At 34.4% G+C, this 26,114-nt stretch overlaps 1 protein-coding gene and 1 long non-coding RNA gene across 7 annotated transcripts in view; one reads left to right on the forward strand and one right to left on the reverse strand.

The window, feature by feature from the left end:
- Erbb4 (erb-b2 receptor tyrosine kinase 4) overlaps nt 1-26,114 on the forward strand; it is a gene marked incomplete at its 5' end in the record, with an annotated part of 1,058,248 nt that overhangs the window by 567,797 nt on the left and 464,337 nt on the right.
- Nucleotides 5,641-26,114, reverse strand: part of LOC102026396 — a 31,760-nt gene continuing 11,286 nt past the window's right edge. The window contains exons 2-4 of one of the 2 annotated variants that reach the window (XR_262924.1): nt 15,042-15,143; nt 6,992-7,107; nt 5,641-5,777 (exon numbers count right to left, since the gene is read on the reverse strand). This is a non-coding gene — a long non-coding RNA (uncharacterized LOC102026396). The remainder of the gene's footprint in view (nt 5,778-6,991; nt 7,108-15,041; nt 15,144-26,114) is intronic. The other variant, XR_262923.1, reaches the window with a different exon arrangement.

The raw sequence follows: 26,114 nt of genomic DNA on the forward strand, positions 1-26,114 counted from the left end.
TGTAGTCAGAATTAAAACAAAAAACAGTGGAAGGATGGAGAGAAATGTGTGTGTAAAATAGCTCAGAGATGATGAAAATACTGAAACACAAGTCCTGTATCACCATATTGCCCAATACCAACTTTGGATATGATAAATCGACACCAGGACAATAATAATCCATAGAAAAATTTTTTTCCTCTAAAATTTTATTTTTATGTTTTCTAAGTTTACTGGCAAGGAGTTTTTTGGGGGCAGGAGAAATGAGGAGTGCTGAAATGAATAATTTTGAAATTAAGATTCCAATGCTTGTGTGTATGTGTACATGATTGTTTAAGCTTGCAGTTCTCCTGAAACATTTTTCTTTTTTGCTGTGCTGACATTAGAACAGAATGCCTAAAGAACAGCACATTTGCTTCCTGCAAACTCTATGTTTGTGTAAGATGGATGCATAGTTAACACGAGCACTGCCTTATTCAACAGTTAATGGTCGGATCCTCTTTAGACTTGCTGCTTTAGGATTTTTATTGGTTACCTGGTGCTCACTAAAAATTGTTCCATAGCCTTCTTAGAGCAGCGGGCAGCACGTAGGTCTCATCCGTGAAGTAAAAGACATTAGTTTATTCTGGTTATGTACAAAGACAAGAAAAATACTTACATATCTGCTCTGGCTAAACAGAAGACCTTTTTACTTCCTCTATTCACATTTCCCTGGTCCACTATGGGCCAGGTGAGAAGACGCAGGTTACTGAATGAAAAACAGGCCACCGATCTGAAAGGGAATGGGGAACTTGTCCTGGCATCTTCTAGCTGTCCTGCTGCCATGGAATCATTCTTTTCTGGCCAGGGAAGAGATGTAGTTTTATTTGTTTGTCCCTTTTGGTGTATAAATGTGCCCTTCTAGAGGCCACTGGGCATGTTATTGCTGTATCGGATGAGTGCATAGCTGGCCAGAGAGGAATATATCATGGTTTCATTAAGCTCCCTTGCAGGTAATCACTCCTGGTAATGAAGGTGGGCTCATTTTTTTACTAGCTCCTTATTAACCAAATATTCTTGCTCAAAATTTAAACCCAAATTGAATATTAAATTTGCAACTTTAAATATAAACTTGTATATACTTAGTCATTGGTATGGCCAGTTCTTAAAGGAATTTTACTCCATGGAACATTAAAAAAACTATTATTTCTCTCTCTTTATAATTTATAAAATCATCTTATCTGTTACTGATGGTAATATTAAAGAATTTCCTATGCATATTATATTTTAGATATGAGGGAATGATAGTTACAATAACCTAGATATTAATTTTATACATGTATAGATGTATTTATTGTACCAAATTTTACCCTAAATATTTTAAATTTTACTTTATAAATTATGAGAATATCTCACCGGGCTTGGCGGTGCATAGTTGTAACCCCAGCATTTGAGAGGCTGAAGGAGGAGGCTTGTAAGTTTGAGGCCAACCTGAATGGCATAGCAAGACCTTTTCTCGAAAAACCAAACCAAGCAAAACAAAACCCCTAATATCAAAATGGGCAGAGCATCTGACTCAAGGTATGTCAAAGAGCACGTACATGAAATCAGAAAATCTCCTTTTAAATGAGCTACCACCTATAGTCTTTATCTTGAAAACTGTAACAAAAATCTGTGTGTTGTTACATGAATAAAAAAAAAGCAGAGAGCTGTCAACTACAGCACCTTTCACACAGATGCTTCTTCGAAAATCTTAGTTTTCTTTTTCCGACTCTGTTCGGTGTTTAGCTCCTTTGTGTCAACGCTGACGAAACTCTTGTGTCGGTTTTCAGATATTCAGATAGATTCCTGTTGCTTCATTGGAGCTTTGCATGTGACTTGTTTAGACAAGGGATGGTCCGAGGGTTAGATTCTCTTTTGAGACTACTTCGAGGCTATTTCATGTGTAAGATCTTTTCTCCTGCAGTGAGAAGCCCGAGGCTTGTCTCTGTGTACTCAGTAGGAGTCCTGTCTTCACGGCCTTACAGCACCTCTCTCATGTCAAACTGGCACTGCCTCAGCCCTTCATTTCGAAGCTCCCTCATCATGCATCACTCTTCACTGGCCCTGATATATATATTTACATTAGAGTTGCTAAGCGCTCTTCAGATGCTCAATGAAAGGTCTTAGTAATGTTTGAGTGGATTCAACCAAGCTAGTTCAGGGATTGTTTTTAAATAGAAGGCCTGATCAAGGTACTACTAATATTTACAGTAGAACCACTCGGCATATTATGTTACTTGACAGAACAAAATATAGAAATTCCAGGAATCCTCCAAGGATAGGGATAGACTACTTGGGAAGCGATTAGAGAAAAACTAAGCTATAGTGAACCTCACATGAATCAGACAGAATCATTAAAATGTATCACACATTCTTATGAGGGAATCAGTTGTTAGACTAGGTTCACAATTTTGAAAAATGATAACTTACTCAATTTTTTTAAAAAATATATTGTTTGTCATGTCACAAAGTATATATTTATTAGAATAAGGAAGATCAGAATGATGCATTTATGTTTATAGACTGAGCAGAAGCATATATTTGAAAGGGAAAAGGGTACAATTATGAGATAAAAGAATTATAACAGCCATTTGACCAAATTTTTCTGAGACTTATTCTTCAACTTTAGAAAATCAGTAAGTGAATTCACGGAACTAAGTGAAGGGGAAAAGAGAATTTCTTGTTCTGTTATGCCAAGAATTAGAGAGAAGATTGTCCCTGAGGAAATAAACCTTGGCCTGGGGGTTGGCAGGATGGGTTTTCCAGAGACTAGAATTAGCTCTTCTCCTCAGGCTCATGTGTTCTCAATTGTGACTGGTAAGATGAGCTAGGCAGGCCACAGAAGACCATTCCTTTAATCTATGTCCCATTTACAGACCCTGAAGCGGACCTGTTCTCTGAAAGACAGTGTGTGTAGTCCCTATAGTGTCCTTCAGAAAAACTGGAGGAACCCTAGCGTTGTGGGAACTCTTATGAGAACTTGCTACTTGGGATCTTAACCTCTATGATTATTCTTTCATGTGCATAAGACACAGTAAGACATAAATATTCCCTTTCTTAAGAAAGAAAACTTTTAGGTGAACAAGCCCTTTACCAGAGCTTATTTATGAAGAAAGTATGCTTGTAAGTTTATTATGTTTAGAAAATGGAAGAAAAACTGATGCTCAGGGCACCAAGTGCAGTACAAGAAAATGATTATTTATTGCTGTGGTTCCATAATTTCTCTCTGAAGAAATCAGTAACACATCCAAATACTCCTATCCCAATCCTTATCCCAGGGTGGTAGCTTTTCCTAACTTGAAGAAACTGAATTGTAAAGAACTGAGAGATTCTATGCCTCCGTTTCCAGTCAGGGAGGGTGGAAAAGCTGCACTGGGATCACACTCACTGTGATATGGTATTTTCTGATTTGTTGACAGAAGACTGGAAACTGCATGAATGATATTTAGCAGTTACCTGAATCTGTATTTTAGAGAGAAAGCAGAGTGCTTGAAATTTCCACAGGCTTTTTTTCCACATGTCACTACTGAAAAACAAAAACAAAAACAAAAACAAACAAACACTAAATATATGTTCTAGTTTAGTTTGAGGAGGCATCCCCATACATAGCAAGCCCTAATTCCTCAGCTATCCAGAGTTCTAAAATAAGATTTCTTGTTCTGTTCCCTTTTACCAAAAGCAGGATAAATATAATATACCATATTATTATGGACATTTATACTTTACACAAGCTTTTAGTTTCTTTTTCATTCTGTCACATGCAACACTGTAATGTCACCCTGGTACATATCTTTATTGTAATTGTACATCTAAGGAAACCTGGGCTAAGGTCTTATAGCTACTAAGGTGTATTTGGTGCTAAAATCTAAATCTGCTTCCTGTTTCTATGTATTGTGCCATTCTCCAGAAGTGTTAAAGAGAGTTTTTCTAGGCAAGAACTTATTGAGTTAAATATTAAATTAGTTGTAAGTGTAAACAATCTAACTTTAAGTAAAAGTGTTGAAACTGTATGTTAGAAACATGTTTTCTATTTTGACATGTGTAAAATATGTGAATATATTATAGATGGTGATAATGAAATATAAGCAAACACACTAGCCAATCATATTGCAAATGCTAGATTCTATTTAAAAGTAACAGGTCTGTGAACCATTCCTCTTCCGGTGCCTTTCCTCTATGACTTTTTAAAAGTTAAGGTTAATGAACTATTATATATCACTCACAGTATTTATTAGTTGATGCAATTTTACTGGTATAGGTTCAAGATGCTTTGGAACAGTGATATCAATTCAACTGTTTATTAACTTTGTTTTGCTGTACTTGTACATTCAAGACATTGAGCTGAGATATGAGCTATTCTAAATTATCTCTGCAGACCTGTCTGTCTTGGTAAATATTATATCTCTGACCAATATTCACCCTTCAGTTTTAACATAAAAACATTGGGAAGGTATCTTCTTCATTTATTATTAGCAGTATTTTTATAATCAACAATGTCTCTGAGGTTAGGAACTTCCATTTAATATGTTTAGCTTTAGACACCAGCACTAATAGAACTTTCTGTGTCAATGGAAATATTCATTTTGTATTTCACAATATAATACCCATGAGCCAAATGTAGCTATTGAAATGAGGCCTGTGTGATGGAAGAAATGAACTTTTTATTCTGTGCTATTTATTTAACTTAAATGTAGATAGACTTATGGGGCTGATGGCAATTTTATAAGACAGGTTAGTACTAACAGGACAAGATGTTTTACTGAACCCTGTGCAGTAGATGAATATAGGGGTGGAACAGCATGGAGAATCACAGCATAGTTCTAGATCTCGACTCCCTTGCCCAGTTCCAATCTAGGGAAGGCAGTCAGCTTTCTAAGCCTCAGGTTGCTTATCTTCACATGAGAATAAGGAGAACTCTGAATTGTAGGATGGTTACAAAAGTTGATTTAAGAATTACTCATGTTGTTTTAAGTATACTTCCTCAGTAGATGTTTATTATTTGAGAAGTAAGCTTTTGATTTAAAATACACAATAGAACAGTCTATTCTTACAATCACTGAAAGTGTGTTAGGCTTATATCATGAAATTATAAAGTATAATATGCATCATTTATAGTTTAGGATCGAGCCATATTTTATATTTGCGGGACTCAGTGGTATGCATTGCCTCTAAATGTGCTTAAAGCTGCTACATTAGGACTAGGGTGTTTTCTTGCTAAGAAATATAACTCTTTAAAAGTGGAATTTTTGCTTCTGTCTTCAGTGTCCACGGTATTAACTATTTAGTCAGAAAGTGTATTTATTATATGGCATTATTGAAAAAAATAACATCAGAATTCTTATCTCAACAAATTAATTAGTTTGAAAAATCTAGTCACCATCAGTGTAAGAAATAAATTTTGGGGCCACATTAAAAATAGAAAAGATTGAAGCCCAACATGAATGTAGAAGTTTATAAGATTAATGACTATTTCAAAGACAATAATATGAAAAACGTGCTTTACAATTGATGCAATATAATTTATAAAGAAAATAGATACTCAGCCAACATTTTAATATATTTTTAGGATCTTAGCAGCTGCTATTGTAATAATGAAACTTGTTGCAATAAAAGTGACCAGTATTACTTAAATGATGAATGTAATTTTCTATTTATCTCTTTATTTGAAGAATGGATAAATGAAACTTTGCATGATCCACTACTTTTCACTATTATAACTGTTGCCAGCCAACATGTTTTCATGATTTCTTCCTGTGATTTGACTGATTCTTTTGACTCTGTAATAAAAGAGATGAAAAAATAGTTAAAATACAGAACGAACAAAATCACTCATATATGTTGCTCTCTTAGTAGTACATAAGGGCTAGATTAAAGGATTGTTAATAGGCATGAGAAAACATCTTTTTCACGAGTTTCTCTGAACATTGAATATAACATTTTGTTTCTCTAGCTTCTCCCTCTTACTCTGTACTTAATAATTTATATCTGCATATATTTTATATATTCCAAGTATAACTACATTTTCAAGCCAACTCAAATTGTTTTGGTTATTATATAATACTCAACAAAGTTGAATAATATTTTCGGGAAAAATAGAAATAGCAATTCTTGACTCTCGTTCCCCTCTAAGACCAGGGAGCCTCCTCACTTTTATTTGTATAATGACAATTAAAGAGTTGAAATTTGATATTGTGATTTAGTAATGCTGAAAAAGACTGATGTGAGAAAAGAGAAATTTCAGTTTTCAGTCTATGTGAAATAATCAAATTCAAATTTTAATTAGATTTTGAAATGATAATCTCAAACAATTCTAGCAATTACTGACAAAATAAACAATATGATTTTAATGGTGCCTCAAATGGGGCCTCAAATTATTTCAACTTTCTATTATCGTGTTCAGTGACATGATATTGGATTGAGTTGTACATTTTGTGGTGTCCTAACTAGAATTCAATTATACATTTTATTAGCGTTTAGATTATTCATATAACCGGTGTTATTTTGAGCTGCAAAGCTTTGATTTAAATAACTTCACCTGCCATTATGAGCATAATGTACCTAGAAGCCAAGTATGTATATGATGTAATAGAGCTTTCATTTATTTACAGCTATATGTGTTTACAGCTGTGCATATATAACTGTTATTAATAACATCCATAATTAACATTTACTATGTAGAGCTGGTTTACAAACACTATCCCTCTTCATCCTTGTAATAACTCCATAAAATACAGAGTTAAATATTGAGTAAAATACCATAAGCTATACAATAATTTATAAGGTTCAAGTATGAAATCAGCTAGTAGAATTCTAGATTTTCCTTTTATCATCATGGTATAGAAATCCTGACAACAAAGTTCTGTGACACTGAAATTTTATTGTCCTTTTCTATGTGTGAATGAATCGAGGATGCATAAAATTATTGGTATATTGTCATCTCTTCAGTTTTTTAAAAATCTTAATGAGGCTTTGCTTAGACTAGGTACTGTACCTGAGAAATTAAATGATGGTTGAAGAGATATAGATCATATAAGATTAAATTGCTTCTTATGATCTTGAAAAGTGTTAAACCAGGATATTTTGGTTTGTACCGACAGGTACTGGGAACTAGAAAAATAGAATAAAATAAAAAAGTAGATTAAAATGCCCATAATAGACAATGACTTCTTAGTCTTTCCTTTATTAGTTCCAGAATACAAAAAAGAAAATAAATGAAAAATGATATTTAGGCTATTTGTGGCTTGAGAAATTCTATGTCCAATAAATCTTATTCCTTTCATTTTCATCTTTTAAATCTTTTTTGTGTATAAGTGAAAGATAAATATGAGAAAAAATAGCAGATGTGAAGTGGTCTCTCGTCTATGAGATTAGTCCAATTATTAATTACTTCAAAAACATATTTTATAACATTAGAGGAAAATAGTAGAAAGGATGATTCTATAATCAGTTTAATTCATAAATTAATGATAGAAATAGCTGGTTCACTTTTACAATTTTTTAAAGTAAGAACCAGCATGCGAACTACCTTCATCTCTTGTTTGACAACTGGTTAAGAACAAGGAGACCAGGCTAGGTGATGTACACTCTGTATCTGAAATAAAACTGTTATGACTTCCTTTCTTTTGAGTGAGTTTTATCCCCTTATTATTCAAACATGTACATGTTTGTATGTATCCGTACGGAAGAATTTTTTTAAAAATCTCTTCCAGTTTAATAATTATTAGAGTCAAAACTGGAAGAATAGTAATATTTTGGAGTTTATCTTTGAAAAAAGATAGAAGAGACTTCAGCATTATTAAAAGCCATTTAATTTCTTTAGGTTTAAAAGCTCTGCAATTCCAGAGTTTTTAGAAGCCCTAAAGATAAACGCATTTCATGGCATCTTATTTTGGTCCACATTTAAAGATAATTCCAATTTTGGTATTAAAGAACAATAAAATTCTCTTAATCTCTTTCTCTGAAAAAAAAAGTTGGAAGGAATCATACAAGGTGACATCATGAAGAAATTCAGAGATTGTCTAATCCTTCTCATGTTGAAATTGAGCCCCAGAGAGGATAATTTACATGAGACTAGTCATTTTGTCCCTTCATCTTAGCCTAATGCTTTTCAACTATGTTATTCTAAAAATATGATCTGATTCAAATACTAGAATAAGGGCAATAACAATTAAAAAGTATTTTTAAATTACATGCCAGTTTATGTGTGAATAGATATGCATTATCATTCACTGAGTGGAAGGAAATTAACATAAATGTACATGTGAAACTGTATAAATTCATGTATGACCCAGTTATACTCTTCTGTCAACAGATGTCTATAAAATACTATCAAATTTGACAGAAGACTGTATATTATGTTAGCACAACAGGAATGAATGGGGCACAACAGGAAGCAGGAAATACCTATAGATACTGTACATCTTTTAGACAGAATAAGGAGAAAATAAAATTGAGGTAGGAAGCAACCTGTCATTAATGTCATTGTTCACACAGTGAGTGTGTGGCTGAGCTTCATATCTATGCATTATGTTGTCATCTCATGTACTTAGAAATTACATGTCATAATGATAAATCTCTGTAATTAAAATTATATCATACTTCAAATGCTGGCTTATGGTGCTCAGGGAGAAAGGGTGAATCAAGAATTAGCATCTGGGCTCAGGTGCCTCTTAAAAATTAAGAAAACATAATTAGTACATGTGTAAAATAAACACATCAAAGGTCACATAGAGGTTATTAATTCCTTTGTGATTTTATTTGTCATCAGTGAGTAATTTCAGTAGCTACCCCATTGTTTTATGTATTTAGGAGTATTACTTTGGGCATTGATTTCTTCTGTTACATTTGTTAGTCATTAAAGAAAAAATACTGAAAGAGAATTGAAAACAATAATATTTGCTGAGCTATTTTAATATCAAATATATGGTCTAATTTAAATTTAAATCAAGCAAAGATTTTATGTTGCTTTTTAGTCCATTTACTTTTAGTCTTTTCATTCTGAATCATACACTCTTAGATGGAATAAACAGTAATATATTATCCTCATGCCAATAGAAATTGAAGTTTTCAAGCTAAAAGAGTGTTTCTATCACATGTAGTGATAAATACATAATGATGATCCCAAAACTTTCTTTCTAAAAATATTTCTAATTGCAATTGCAAATGATGATTTGCATCAATAAGTTTACAAACTAGAAAAATTATTTGGGAAAATATATGAAATTTGTGAGATATAAAAGGAAAACATAGCCCAAAACCTATACCTGTCTGTAATATTTGTATAAGTAACAGACAACTGATTGTTGCCATTTATAGTCTAATTAACACTTCCCCCATGAAAAACTATGAAATACTCACAGAGAATTAAGTAGCTATTGTATTAAATCACATCCTAAAACCAGTATAAAATCAGAAAAGATTTTGGGATGACAAAGGTATAAAAATGGAGCAGAGATAGAACAATTGGAAAATTCTTCACCCAGAAATATAAAGTTTTCCTGTGACGGCTGAGTGAAGGTGCCACTTCTAATCCAGCCTGCGTGCTCTAGATGAGATTGTGTCTCAGGGTTATGAAGACAATACTTCCAGCAGATTCTGTTCTAGCCCTTACAATATGAAGTAGTAGAAGTAACCTGAACCTTGAAAGCTGATTATCAGAAGTTTAATATTTAGACTTCACCAAAGAAGAGATAGTTGAAATCACTTAAAAGCTGTACCTCAGGTTCTCATTTGAAAATGAGAAATAAATATTAATATGCTTGCAAAATACCTTCTGCAGTAATTTTAACAAATAGATATTAGTCCTCTTCCTATTTATATCTGCATTATACTGTTCTCAAAAGAATGAGGCAATTTAAGAATAACAGTTTTTTAGTTAATCCTTTCCAAATTGTTTCTACTTCATTGGTTCTTTAGAGCAGAGAGACTTAATTTTAGATGTCTAACCTCACTAGGAATCAAAAGATTCATGTTCATATTTCACTTAGATAAATCACCTAATGCCTCTGCCACTGTTTTGAATTCTGAATTGGAAGACGAATTTGCTTTGTTTTCTTCCCTTTCATTTCATCGTTTAATAAGGCCTACCTGGTACCTGTTTTTCTGGAGAAGTTCTGAGACAAAATGTGGCTCACATTTCCTTAGTGCTCAAGTTCTTTCCTTTAGAACAAATGTGGGCGTGACATCTTCCCTTCCAATGCAACAGGGAATGACATTGTAAGTTCATTTTTCTACACACTTGGGAACTGAAGTTTAAGCATTTAATTAAAGAAAAACACCTCCATTCTGTATCCCAAGCCCTCTACTAGAATTTAATTGTCCCATGCATATGTATTTCCTACCATAAGGGCAGGTATCCTATACCAATTTTATCCAAATACATTTACATTCAGTAAAGTGTCATTAAATTAGACATACTGTTCTTTTAATAGAATGCTTTATTTCCCTACTAAAGCTAGAGAAAAAATAAACTTTGAGTGATGTTTAGGAAGAAAAAACCGCCATGAGCTGAGCAACAAAACCAATTTAGCTGGTTTTAAATATTGACTTTAAGCCAAGGGTTCCTAGTGGTGCCAAGAAATCCTATTCACTGCTGTTCATTTCTTAATTTCTTAGTTCCTCTCGAGGTATCCAAATGTCCCTGCTGTGTAGAGCGACCCATTCAGCTAAGAATTTGTTTCCCCAGAGATTACTTTTATTCTGTGTTTGAAGCTCATTAATCATTGCTTCCTTTTAAATCTCCATTATACAAGAAAGAATGAGATTTAAATGCCTAGATATTCCATTCTTGACTCTATAGAAGCTAAAAAAACATACAAAGTTTATTTCCACTCCTCCCTACTTGCTGAACTTGCATATTTTTGATCACTTGTACATAGTTAAAATTCAATAGGTATTTTCTGGAGCTTTTAAAAATAATTAAAACACACTTATTATTGGCTTGGTAACTTGAACTTCTAAAGAAAGTGCAGGCCAGTGCTGATAGGTTTTAGGTAGCTCAGTTGCTGGAACATGGCTGGGTCTCTCCACCAGTGTGTGGGAAAGAAGTAAACCATGTGCTGTCAGAACAGTGAGGATGCGAGACACCTGTGGAGCTGGTTTGGTTTTCAAGCCACACAAAGCCTGAGGGTTCTAAAATTCTAAAATTAGAATTTTGACTCCAAAGATAAAGATTTAGGAATGGTATCTCATTTCATGTTTATATTTATTCTGTTATTCCATAAGTAAGGCAATGGATAGCTTAGACTCTGATTGCTTAGAATCACTGTTAAAGTTCGTAAGTGGTTTTCATTATTTTAAATATAAGACCAAATGTGTTCTAATACAAAGAAAATAATGACCATGACGGTCTTGTTTCCCTGAAAGCAATTTAACAATTGTGTCTATAGTCCACTTGACTGAATTCCTTAAATTGTGTGATTTGGAGAAAGTTATAGTAGGCAAAAACCTCACTACTTATGTTAGGAAACAGTAATTCTCTTTAAAGTAATTGTAATAATTGATCTGTATAGGGCCTCATGTCAAATCTTGTTTCAATGTTTCACAAAGAAAAATGAACATGAACATTTACCTAGAACTAAACAAAAGACAAAAAGATCAAACAGACACTTCTTAAAATAGTCTTATAAGTACAGTGTGTGCACATATTTCTGTATATAAAAATACAGGTACAGATGCATGTGTATATACAGGTACAGACATATGTGTGGGGTTTGTAACTCTTATGCTTAACCATGCATATTGTGTTATTTATACATATCTAAGGAGCAGAGTAATCAAATTTTTCTAATTCTACTTTTCTACTTATAGTCGGAAATAATATTTGACTTGCATAATTTCATTTTCTAAGGACATCAATTTTATAGAAAATAGTATGGGACTCAGCAGACAGAATGGCAAAGGAATGATTCCTACGTGCTTGTATCTGTCAACATGGCTCGGAAACCTTTGTGCATCATGGGAAATGTGCCCACAGGCGGAACTGAATGTACAAAGGCATCACATGGCGAGAACACGCTGGAGGGGTTTTATTTGATGTTTTCAAACTGCTTTAGGGTCTGCCTTGCAAGAAATTCTTTTGGTTTTCTTCCACTTACATTTATTTATTTATTTTTTAGGTTTTAAAACACATGACTTTCTTTTGAAACATCCTGCAAGAGAACGAGTAAATGAGTAAATTACAAATAAATTATGCAATTAGGTTCCCTCTTTCTGTCTTTCACACACACACACTCATGCACGCACACACACACACGCATGCACACACACAAAACATTCACCTCTGTCTGTGTGTCCACAGAGATACCTGCCACAGTTAACAGGCAGGATTTTGGAATCACATACCTGACCAGAATTTGAAGTCACAAACTCCTGAGGTCAGAATAAAGACACTGACAGACTATCTTCTCGTGCACCTAGAAGTTTTCCTTTTGTTTACTTAGTGGTATTTGTGTGCTTTGTTATTTAAAGGTAAGCAGAGTTTTACATTTTTCTGCCACTAGCAGGTAATACATGAATTACGAACCTTTTACTCTTAATTCTTCATCTGAGCCATGATCTCCTAGTTTTGGGTAATTGCAAGCTCACATGCTAAGACATTTTTGGGGAGTAGTAGGAAAATGTGTTCCTCAAAATGTTCCTTTAATATACTATGTAAAGCTAATTTCTTCTTTGAGAATTGATGAAACCTTTAAAATTTGGGGGTGATCCAAGTACCTCTTTACAAGAAAACTGTTTTGATGTCATATTAATATCATGTTCTTCTCATGGTACCTTCATTTTTATCCACTTAAAGGAAAGTGGACCACCCCAGGAAGCTTGGTATAACTGTATTCATGATGCTGAGCTTGAAATGGATGAATATCTTCAAATCTTAGCGGGAAGAGGCATGCCCTTTTTCCTCCCAGGAAGAAGGCATGCTGCTAAACCTCTGTTTGCACACAAAAGATGTTTTCAGGAGAGTTTATGTTGCTCGGTGATTTAGAAGTCAGCACTCTCTTACGACCGGTAGCCCCCAGGCTGGAATTTGATAACAGCGAACAAGCAGGTGCACTGCACCACCCTTCATTTTACTGGCTTCTCCACACAGCAGTGGAACTTTTGTTCCCTGGGATGGGTGGGTTTAGGGGGGAAGGGCAGAGAGTTGATTCTACTGAGAACAAACCCATTCTTGATAAAATACTACAATTATTCTTCTTCTAGAAAATTCAAAACTATAACCCGACATGAAGTTCAGGGCAGGAAATGAAACAAGATTTTTTTTTCACTCACAAGAAGGTCTCAGTGCCCAGCCTCTCTCTCTGTAGAGAACCATTCTTGTTGCTATTGGGATTATCTGAATAGTCTAGCTGGATGACCTATGTTAAATTGTCTTCTGAAGCAGACATGTTCTTTAATTTCAGAACAGACCATACTTAAATTTTCTCTCCTTCTCTAAGTGCCTTAGAATGATGTGAAAAGTGACTGTCACTAATGTACACTTCTTTGCATTGTAAAGTAATATTGAACTATTTTAATGGGAAGTACATAGAATAGTGTGTCTTATTTACCATTGTAATTTTTTGCCAGTAGTTTGCTAATGAAGTAGCATTTACTCTCTTTGTAAGTATAACATTTTGGAAATGGAAAGGACCCAGGTAATAAAAACGAACCAATGAGCCCACAAATTGAGTTCTAGAGGGCAAAAATGACATTTCAAAAGGGCACAGAGTCATGTGTAGAACCTGATTGTTTTCACTCTGTCTCCTGGTTTTATTTTCCTCATTCAACATTTGTGTTTCCCAGAGTCCAAAGCTTATACAGCTGTCATGACATTTTGCTTGCAGGCATCCTGTTGATATGGAGCCTGATAATTTTTCTCCATGTATTTTAGAACCTCATTATTTACCTAAATAGAGTAGTAGATGAAATCATCTCACTATTCCAGAGGCCAGAAGTGAGAACAAATATCTTTTCCATTGCTCATAGCATTGTATGTTTATGTCCTGAGAAAGTATAGCACCTATTTCTTTTTAAGTAATAAAATTACTCTAAATACACTAATATACAGTTTAAATAACCAAGTTAAACTAATATTTAGGGTAATTTTATTACTTAAAATGTACACTAACAGTTTATTTCTTCAATTTTGTAATAATAAAAACAATGTATGGCTGGAAACAATTTCAAAGTTACACAGCGTGTGATCAGGAGTCATCATCTCTCGCTCGCTGTCTACCCATTCTGGGTTGAAGCTCACAGTGTGTCCCATAGTCCGGGTCCTCCGCCCCTATGTGGAGTGGAGCACTCTCTCTTCTATCACAAGACATTACTCCGGGATGAGTAATAACTTTCCTTTACCACCTACATAGGAATATGAAAAACTTCAAAGATCAACATTTGCAATAAGTTTTTAATTCCATACATTTGGTCCATTAGGCTTTTTGAGTCTTCCTATGACAGCAACTAATATTACTATAGTTCTGTGGCTGTGTAAGAAAGAAAAGACACCGTATTATAAACAGCCTGTCACTTAACAGTGGTGTGTCGGTGGTAGACATGGAGTGCTAGACATACTTTAAATGCATACTTTAAATGCAAACAGGAAGCTGTGGAGAATGTAAAGCAATCAAAATATCTGGTCTTTTCTGCCACCAAGCACTGTGTTATAAAATATGCCTTTGTGAAAAGATTTTCTATGGATCCAATTTTAGAAACAGTTCTACAGTTTACTGTTGAGTTATTTTGTTTGCTTTGCAGTACTGGCAGTTGAACCCAAAATTTTAAAAATATACATACAAACTTCGAATTATGATATTATAATAAGTAATTCTTTTAAAATATTTTACATGGAAGTTAATTTAGTGAAATCCCCATTCTACAGTTAGCCTCTCCATAAAAAGACTCAACTGTATCCTTTGGTTTAAGGGTACTTCTCTTTTCAGTGATATAGGATTGTTCCGAGTGAAGTGCATGTGACCAACCCACGAGGCATTGCTTCATTCCATGTTTAATCTCATGTGTGATATCACATACTGTGTGATCCCAGATGAACAGTAACTTACAACGAGGACAGAGAGGGAGCAAGAGAGCGTGAGAGATTTGAAGTCTTTCATTCTTTGTTGTTACGTGGCTTCCTTGGTGGTTCAATTTATAAAATTGCGAACCTGTAAAAAAACAGTGGTTTTTTAACTGCCAAATTTTAGTGTATACATGAAATATTTTACTTATTTTGAGTAAAATCTTCCCAAATTGATTTTGCATTCTAAATTGATTATTTTATAACCAAAGAACAACTCATGAAAACAATGATGACTCTATGGTGTTACTGATGATAATTTTATTGAGGAGGGAGCTGTCTCCTCAAGATGTCAATATGCTAGATATGCCACTAGAATAAAAATATATTTTGCCTTATGTATATACAGGATAGTTAACATGGTTGTTCTTCTCTCTTCTATTTCTATGCTGAAAGAAACTGTCAGTGAGTCTTTGGTTGACCAGTATTGCATGTCTATATCTGTTTTCATGAGAAGCCACTTTGAAGATATCAATATGTAATACAACCACCATTGTTAATTCCCTACCACTTTGTTTGTAACTCTGTATTGTTTGTACTGTGCTTGTGATATGTTGTAAAATGTTGTATGTCTGTTAATGTTTCCCTCCTTTTATCTTTAAAATAAAAAAAAATATATTTTGCCATTAAATTCTACTAAAAATATATTTTAGAAAACAAGTATAAGTACAAATAAATTTTACATATGTAGAGCCCACTTACCATTGCAATAGATTTTTTTTTTTTTGGTTTTTCTCCGGTACCGGGAACCGAACTCACGACCTTGTGCTTGCCAGGCAGGCGCTTTTGCCGCTGAACTAAATCCCCAGCCCTGCAATAGATTATGTAACTAGAAGAGCTAAAGAAATTATATTATAGCCACAGACATAGCTCAGTGGCACAAGTGCCTGCCACTGAGGTAAGCACAAGGTCCTGAGTTCAATTCCTGGTAAAAAAAATATATATATATATATATTACAGTGAAACATGCACACCCATGTTCATAGCAGCAAATCTCAAAATAGCCAAATATTGGAAGCAGCCTATATATGCCAGTCAATATAGGAATAGAGAAAGAAAAAAAAATGTTGTATTTAAAAACAATGGAGTAGCACTCAGCCATAAAAAAGGATATATTTTTGAATCAACTCTAGAAAAATGGCTGCACCTTGATAGTGTAATTCTAAGCAAAATAAATCAAACACAAGCATAAATACTGAGTAGTTTCTCTCTGTTGAGAAACCCAAAATCTTGTTTACTTATTTATTTATCTATCTATTCATTGTGGTTCTTGGGCTCAAACTCAGGTGCTTAGGCATACAAGGCAAGAGCTGTACCACACAGCCACTTCCCTTAAATAATTTAAAGACTAAAGTAAAAACAGATAATATAAAATAGGGAGATAAATACTTTACAAATGGGAAGGAGATCTAGAGATGGAGGTAGGACAAAGGGAAAGAAAGGTAAGAGGAATGAAAAAGAATGAAGACCTATCATGTTTATGTGCCACCATCCTCTGAGGAATGCAATCATTGTATGCAGCAGTCATGTACTAATAAACATAAGAAATTATTGAAGTAACGGTTCTACATCTGTGTCCTTTATTTCCATAGGGAACTGGATGACAGAGCATATATGCAGCTGTTTCACCACACAAATGGCAAACCACACTCAAAAACATGTTCAATGAAACATGCACCAGTACTGCATTTTAAATGATAAAAGCACTAAAACAATATGTAGGCAAATAAATAGGGCTTGCCTCCAGCTTAGTTTTAATTTTCGTATTATGAAATATTAGAACTAAAGTTAGACGATGGAAAGGAATGGTAGTGAAGAGCTCTTTGCATGTTCTCTCTCTTTTCACTTTGGATAATAACCATCTTTATAGAACAGGTAGCTGTGACTCAGTATAAAGGGTGAGTGTAGTCTCTTAGCTTGCTCTTAGCCTAATTGAACTGGAATTCAGACCATCTGCCTCCCAGGCCCAAGCCTTAGCATTGCATAGCTTGTATTAATGTTTCATAAATGGCACTTTTGAAACACCCCCTGTATGTTCTTTCTACTCTACCAACGTATAATCAGAACCATTTCACAGATCATTTAGGATGAAATATATGATCCATAATTATCTGCTGAAGTTTTTAAGATGGGGTTGTTCCAAAAGAGATAAATTGGTCAGCTTCTATTTGTCCCTTTGCCTAGAAAAAGCATAATCTGTGCCTAGAAGCTCTGTGCCTAAACATTCCTATAAGCCCACTTGCTGTTGAAAAGAATATATTGAAGAGATAGGTACACTGTGATGCCCAGCGTTCCAATAAAGCATTCACATTCTAATTTTTCCAATTTATGCCATTTTCTTAGGATGTTTGATATTTCTGAATTTGAAGTTTCTAAATAAGGAATATAAGACTGGAAACAAGTTTGCTGGGGATAGTTCTAGCCATGCATATTTCATTAGCATGCTAACTAAACAGACAGTTATTCTTCTATAAGCTCCTATCTGAGTAACTTTCCACAGGAGTTGTATTTTGTACAACTAGGATTTTTGTCCAAAACCTGCTCTAAGGACTTACATTTCATGAAGAGGAGAAAAAAAAAAAAAAAAAAACAACAATAGCAATGGAAAAACAATTGGCAATCAATGCATTTAATTAAATGCTTTAATTTATTGATGTATCTTTATTTGATTGTTGGTATCATTTAAGATCTTATTAGGACAGTAAGAACTTACTATGTACAAACAATTTTGTGTTTATTGAAGCAAAAATAATTTCATAATTTATATTTCAGTGATTCTAAATTCAAATGCTATTTTCCCTGCAACTCTATGTGTTTATAATGATGGGTATTACTGTAGAGGTTCTCAATTATTTGTCTGTATGGTCAAGAAGCTTCTGGCCATCATTAACATAGAACTGAAAAAAATATCTCATGTAAGAGAGATGTATGTACGCATGTGATAAGATATCAGCATTGTTGAGCCTGGTGTTCATATGACCCTCAGACATTCCTATTTATTACCTTTGACACAGCTATGTTCCTTCAGCACTGCTTCATCTTTTTCTCCATGGTAAATCAGAATTTTCTTTCACATTGGCCTTTCAAGATAGGTGTGAAGCTAGAAATTCCTTAATGTGTTACTTTAATTTTATCTGGTTCCACTTAATTGGGGTAAGCAATACAGTTTAAGGATAAATGTGGAATACTGTAGGGTCAGTTCTTCCAATAAAAAGTAAGTTAATTACATTGTAGATTTAAAATAGAACGAAGGAAAAAAGTGGAAATACCTTCTTATTTTACTCTTCATCACTTCTTGTGAAAGATTTTATGTACTGTTAAATACAATGTTCTGTAATCTGATGATGCTGAATATCACTATGTATTCCTACTTGTAACTTTAAAAAGCATTGCTATGTTTGTTTTCAGTGTAGTTTTATTCCATCTTTCAAAAAAGATGGAAACCAGAATAAATTGGTGGTACATATATCTTTGATGAAAATAATAAATTAATCTTCCTAAAGTTTAGCTTTTGGTAAAATTTTACTAATATTAATGCTATTTGAGGGAGTAAGGTTTTAAATTGAAAAAGTCTTTTTCCCCAAGTGGATGGTTATTACTATAATTTTTTTAATTTTTAATTTTTTTATTGTTTGGTGCTTTCCAGGCAGGGGCTAGGCCACTGAGATATACCCCTGGCCTGAATAACTGTTCTTAAACACTGTTTCCTTACTGTGTCTAACAAATTGCTTCTAACTATTCCTAAATTTCAAAGCTGTGTTATTGCCTCTGAGTTTGACACTCTTACCAGTTATAAGATGAAAAGGTGAAGTTTCACAATACTACATTTCCGGTCATTAAATGTTATTATTTACCAACTTTCCCTACTACTCTCTCAAACTCAGAAACTATTGTTTTTATTTAAATAAAGATCCTAAAATATCCGTGCAAAAATTTAGAAATAGTGGTAAAAGTAACTTAAATAAGGGAGTTTACAAGTGAGTATAACACTGAGACTCTAATTCTTGGCCGGTCTTCTGCTGTGGGTATTTATGCATTTATGCTTAATTTCCCTTATGCTAAAAGAGATAAATATGTTATGTTATTTTGTACTATAACTATATGAATCTAAGCTATGACCATGACCAAAGAAACACTACCAGCTTATTTCAGCTTGAGTCTCTGGCTGCTGTACATTGCTCTTAAAGTTTTTATTTTCTTTTTTTCTGTATCAGTGAGGGGTTTGAGCTTTGTTTTATAGCCAATCATTTTATCCATTTGGTTGACCTGATATATATCTAGTATGTTTGTGATGAATATTATGTAGGCTATTAAAATGATAACTGTTATCTGCTTTTATATTTTTTTACTGTCTAAAATTTAGTGAATACCAAGTGAGTATCATATAAACTTTGTGGTAAAAATTTATGGACTCCCTGTTAACAGGGAAAATGATCAGGTAGCAAAAATATCAACCTTCAAGGTCTGTGTGTGTTTTACTCCCCACCCCCGGAATCCTCAAAATACCACTGCTTCCACGGGACCATCAGTGACGAATATGAGCAAGTCCTTCTGAAATGATTTCAAAGGGACAGAACATGGGAATATGGCACGAGATTCCACATGGATGACAAACTGGAAACATTCTCCCCTAACAGGAGCAATACTCAATTTAAAACCTAGGTTATAAGCAAACTCGAAAGGCCAAATTCATTTGTAGAAACCCAGGAGAGAGAATATCCCTGCATTCCTCCTCCTACCTTGTGCTTGGACACTTTCTTTTTCTCCACGGCAGCTGAACAGATACTCGCCACTGAATATCATTAAGATCCATTCCTGCAAGTCTTGCTACTATCTGCAGTTTATATCCCATTCCTTTGAATTTCTCCAGGGATGTCCACTTCTTTTTTAAATTTATTTTATTTTATTTTATTTTTGTACTGGGAATCGAACTCAGGACCTTGCGCTTGCCGGGCAGGCGCTGTGCCACTGAGCTATATCCCGCAAGTCTGTCCACTTCTTTACAACCAAACTTCTTGAAAGTGTCCTCTGCATATTTTGTCTTTACTGGTTCACTTTTCATTCAACCTTTATCTTCCATCATTCAACCAAATTCTATTTAAAGAATCTCAGTGACTTCCATGTTGTCAAACCCAATGGATGATGTCATACCTTGTTACTGTCAGCAAGTTGCCCATCTTTGGTTGGAAGAGTTTCCCCACTGCCTCCTCACAGCTACTGCCTCCTCACAGCTACACATTCTATAAATACAGCTCCAGATGTTTTGTAAGTCTCCTACAGGCTCATGTTCCTTCATGAGCCTTACACATAGTGTGACAACCTACTTATTTAAAAAACAACTCCACTAGTATTGTCAGAATTCTCCTCTGAACTCCAGATTCGATCAAATTTGCATCTAGAGTTTATGTAGGGTAATTGGCATATATATGCTGTCATAAAACCTTCAAGGCTAAATCCTGAATGTCATTTCTCATCTGCGCACCAATTCATCTCTTGCTCTTATGATTTCTGCAAGTGGTATTGTTGTTGTTTGATTACTTAAACTGGGAACATCAAGCTTATCCATGGTTTTTTAATCAAACTCCACCTGTTCTATAAAAATCCCATGAAAAGTCCCAGGAAAAATCACTACCAAATAGGTAAGTGGAACTCAGGTCTATCTTGTCATGTCCACTGTTGCTATCCTAGTTTAAACCATGATTTATCTCACACCTGTACCACAGCTTTCTAACTGGCCTTATAGTTTTGATTACCCACCTGTTGGTCAGTCTTCTTAAGACCATACAGAGTAACATTTTTAAAGCATAATTTCAGTGATTCTCCTTCACTCAGGACCCCTCAGTGCTTTCCATTTACAGTTACAGTAAAATACAAATTCTTCATTGATATCTCAAAACCTTTACCTGACCTTCCCTACCTGAAATTCACCTAGGTTTCAGCCAACTCTTTTCATTATCAATTCTCCTCTATTTGCTGTCCACAGCTCACAAATATTTCTACCCCCAGGAAATCCTAACCATTTTATTTTGTACCTGCTTATTTCTTTCTTTGAAATGCTCTCCTACTATGTCTTATATAACACACTTTTCATCCTTTAAACCTTAGTTTAGAGGTTGTGTCCTCTGGCAAGCTTTCCCTGACAGTCTGCACCTCCCCATGATCCGTCAGCCCAGCCCATCCTCCTCAAAGCCCTTATCCAAATTATGCCCAGTTGTTTTTAATTTTGTCTTCTTAGTAATTATCACAACCCGTAATTACCAATTTATTTCATTTACCCAGTTACATTATTTTTCTTCTTCACAAGAGCAAAAGTTCTTTACATACCAGGACTATATCTGCCTTGTTTACTATACATAAAAGAGCCTAGGAAAGAGCCATTGTTGATTTGTATCCAAAAATCTGTTGATTTTGAGATGAACCATTATTTTAGATGCTATTAAATATAAGTGATATTGACAATGAAATTTTGATAGAATTCTTTTGTATCACTTTTCCTACCTGTTCCAAGTGCTTTTCAATGAAAAAGTTATTAACTGGGAATAGGAATTAAGATAGGAATTTTTACCCCATCATTATTGTTCACACATAAAAATACAAACCATGAGCACAGAATTTGTTTAAAGTAATTCTAAAGCATCTTTACAAAAAATAAATAATAACATCTCTCCTTTGAGGATCTAGCTGGTAGTCATTGTTCAGATGTTCATTTTTATTGTCTGTTCCATCAGAACCATTGGTGATGGGGTGATGCCTACAAAAGAGCCATCCAATCTTATTTCTGAGATCATTTTTCCACAGTTGACAATCACAATTTAAAATTAATAGGTGTTATTTCTTGATCTTACCAGGTGGAAGAAGGTCAACATTTTTACATCACAACATACTATAGAGTTCTGTTCCTTTCTCATAGACAGTTCCCCTATGGTTTGCATAACCATCAGGGCAAAGGTATGTTCCCTCATGCCATTGTCTACAGGTGTGCAGAGTTACTGTAACACATAACTTGCCTCCAGCTAACAGCAATCATGAGATACACCTCCATGTGAGGGACACTAAAGTGTAAACAGCGTTTAACTTAGAATAAATGAAGTAAAGTATGAAAAAGTCAATAACTAGTCTTCTCTTTCAGTCGCAAGTTCCTTGTCCTTGTTAACTTATAAGATTAAAAGTCAGGATACCAGAAAGTCCTTTCTTAATAATCCTATCTAATGTAAACTAGCACCTCCTCTCCCGCCCTGAAAAGTCACTTTCTGTAAAATTATTTTGTTTGCGCTCATTTCTAGGGTTCACATTATTTTCTCCTTTGCTTATCTGAGGATTGATTTTGAAATTAAGAATAACATTTTAAAATTTGTTTATTGTCTTTATCTGTCCTCTAACATGTTTGAAGACAACAGAAATATTTTCTGTCTCGTTCACTGACATGATGCATTTTGATAAGGGGTGAGTGGATGGAGAGGTGGATGGGTTGTTTTTCTCTTTTTTTCTAATTTTATTTTCAGAGTTACATATTGCAGTCTTTTTGGCTTTGGTATTGGTTTTATCCTGTCTATGTATTTTCTATGTCAAGAATATGTCTTATCCTATTTTCAGTCTCAGCTCAGACTCTGATGCTGCTCAGGCCTTGCACACCAACCTGTTACTTTCATGGAATGAGGGAATCATATTTCCCAGAAAGAAAGGTTATTTTCCCAGTATTAGGTTGCATCACAGTAAGAATGACAGGGACACCCAAAAATCCTTGCAAGGAAAGAATTAGTGATACAACTGAAGCTCCAGCTAACAACTTCTGCTGTGACAGAAGGAGAGGCACCAAACTTAGCACTGTTCAGTGAGAAGTGGTAGTATTTATCACGAAGCTTAATTTACATGAAGATTGAACAACTTGATTTTTGGAAAAATACTTTGTATGAAGTTTTTCTTATGTATCATAGACATGAACATATTGGTTATCTGATAAAGTATATTTATATTTGAATATCTTATCATTCATTTGTAATATCCATCTTAGTCGAGTGTCCTGTGTCATACATAATACATCCCTATATTATGGTTGACCATATAACTTCAATATGAATTTTTAGCAGCTGTAAACTGTGTACTCTCTCACACTCTGTTGTTCAAAGTGACCTCTGTGCATGAGAGATAAATAAAAGTCTTTAATTGATATCACCTGGCAAATAGAATAGTACACAATTTTGCAGGCATGTAAAAGCTCATAGACTTTACTCAGTTCAGAATCATATCCAGAACACTACAAAAAAGAGATATAGCTCCACCCAAAATGTCAACTGCTTGCTAATTACAGCTACTGGCTTTTTGTTTTCCAAGTGATTAAAAGTGCTTACCATGCACAGACAGGTTTTGTGAACTGTATTAGCAAACTCATCTTCTAGTGTCCTGGTCAAAGCTGAAATGGGTCATGCTAATCCATTTATGTTCCAATTGGAGGGTTTTAAGTTGTCTGATGACAAAAATAGTTGACTGTACATTTGAGCAATAAAAAGAGCTTAGAGTGAAATGCATGATTTCTCAGAATTTTTCTGCATTAGTCACTCTTGTTAACTGCCATAAAATCTATCATATAGCAGAGAACGAAGGATGATACTGATTCAATTGTAGGGATGAAAATAGAAGTATTTAGCAAGAATAAATGTGAACTTCAAATTTATTAAGGGTGAAAATGTAAAATGTAGGGGATGAGTAACAAATTCATTGTGCTGTCAGATATGCAGGAAACAAAAGGGGCTGTACTGGAGCTGGACATATTCAACTCCATTCTTTATTAATCAGTTGCCAGCTATGTGGCCCTAAATCAAATTACATTTTCGTGTCAGTGCTTACGTCAATTGCATTTGAAAAACAGTAGTAATTTTTGCCAGATTTTTGTCTTTTGCCACAGTGAATTAATTTAGGACCAAGGTTAAAACAAAGTTATTTTCACAAATACACACACACACACGCACATAGTCACAAGTGAAATGGAATAGTTCTGTATATAATTCAAAAAGATTAAAAGACTAGCGCTTATTTAAAATGTTGTGTATTTATAGGAAGATTTTGCAGAAGAGATATTATTTTCTGGGGCTGTGATCAATGGATTTGGCAGAGTTCATGGAATTTCTCTTTGTAGCATAGGAAAGTGTGTCTACATACTGAATTGCCTGGCTCGGCCCTATTCCAGCTACTTTGTGGGATCTGTTTATCACAAATCATGCATGGAAATGGAGCTATAAACAACTTCTCACTTCTGAAGAGCTAGAACATTGCTCATTTTTATATTATGCCTGATGAAATCTGAAAACTAACTGTTTGGGATTAAGAAAGATAAAAATGTGCTAATCCTTTCTGTGGTCAGTGAGCATTTTAATCTTTTCCATTTCATGACCTCCAAAGGATAAATATTGAGATTTAATAAGAACTCTGCATGTCCATGATCATTTGCTAGTTATTTTCTACTTCTTCCACCTATTTTTTTATTGTGCGTTATTTTTATTTTACTGAGGACTATTTTTGTATCCATTTTCCTGTTTGATTTTGGATTTGTCTTGGTAAGATATCATAAAAACTCTATAATTTCAGGGGAATATTTATGTTGCATCCTCTGTAAAGATAGAAGTTCTGTAAAATGATACTTCTTTCCAAAATACAAATGATTTTAAATACCTAGGGTTAAAATTATTTAGTAAACCATAATAGCTCTTATTAAGTGTTGGACATTATGCCAAGAGCATTGCAATTTATAGTTTACTTAAAACTCATAAAAACATGAAGATAGTTTGAGTAACCACTTTTTCCAAATCAGGATCTCCATGTAGAGGAAAGACAACATTATGAACACTGCTCCAAGTGGTTGATTCTGATTTCAAATGCTTGCAGTCTATCAGCAGGCTGCATATATATTTGGCCTTCTTACTACTATTGTTGAGAGTATCTGAATGAAATTGTTTCTTTTATTAGTATTATTTTTAATTTATTAAAAATGGAAATTCAATGTCTTTGCTTGTAGGACTACCAACAGATAAACCATGGATACACTGGACAGGCTCAAGTTATCCATCTCGCCCACTAAATGCTATACTGAGCCTTGTCCCATTGGTCCTATCCAGAAGCCACGTTGAAGGGAAGTCACCAGTTTTGTGCACCTTGTCACAGTGACCCTAAATTCCTGTTGGGTGTGTTATAAACAGAGAAGCCATTCTTCCGGCCACCTGCTCCCAGCACACCCCACTGAAATTGTTTCTCATTAGTTTTTATAAACTTTGTAGGAGACATGAATTACTGATCCACGATTGGGAGGAATATCTGTTTGAGAAACTGGGGCGGGGGTGGAGGCGGGGAGTAAGGCTCCATGGGAAGGAGAAAAGGATAAAAGCCACTTCTAGGAGAACTTGTCAAGCCTAGAGCTTATATCTGCACTCAGGGTGATTTCTTAGACTCCTTTCCAATCATCCCAAGCATCATAACTTTTTTGTTCCATTTTGATATCGGCTTTTATAATTTTTGATACTATACTGTGTAGATAATAAATGAGGTTATGATGAAGAAAGTTGTACAGGTTTGCATTTAAGAAGAAAGACTATGCTGGCATAATTTGAGGATTTTTTTTTTTTTCATACCAGGAATTGAACTTATGACCTTGCGCTTGCCAGGCAGGCACTGTGCCACTGAGCTATATTCCTGGCTCATAATTTGAGTTTAAAAATCCCTGTTCTTTCATAATTTATTTGGCAATATAAGAAACTATTGAAAAACTCAGCTTCTCCCTTGTGGTGACTAAATGGGTTCATATAGGGATTGTTCAACAGTGCAGTGTTTTGTAAGTACACCCAGCATGAGGTATTAGTTTTCCTCACCTCCATTTCATTCTGCTTTGTATAAATTCTCTAATAGCCTGGGAATTTTTTTCATTTATATCCATTTCTCTGTAGCATGCAACACACTACTTGGTTCTGTGTAGCAGTTAAACCTATACTTGCAGAAAGAAATAATGTTTATTTTACAGTTAAAGTAAAATAATGTTCTAGTGTTAGTACTAGAAAACTGTGTCACATTAGAC

The sequence above is a fragment of the Chinchilla lanigera genome, unplaced genomic scaffold, assembly GCF_000276665.1.
Source record: "Chinchilla lanigera isolate Chin_1 unplaced genomic scaffold, ChiLan1.0 scaffold00056, whole genome shotgun sequence".
NCBI lineage: Eukaryota > Metazoa > Chordata > Mammalia > Rodentia > Chinchillidae > Chinchilla > Chinchilla lanigera.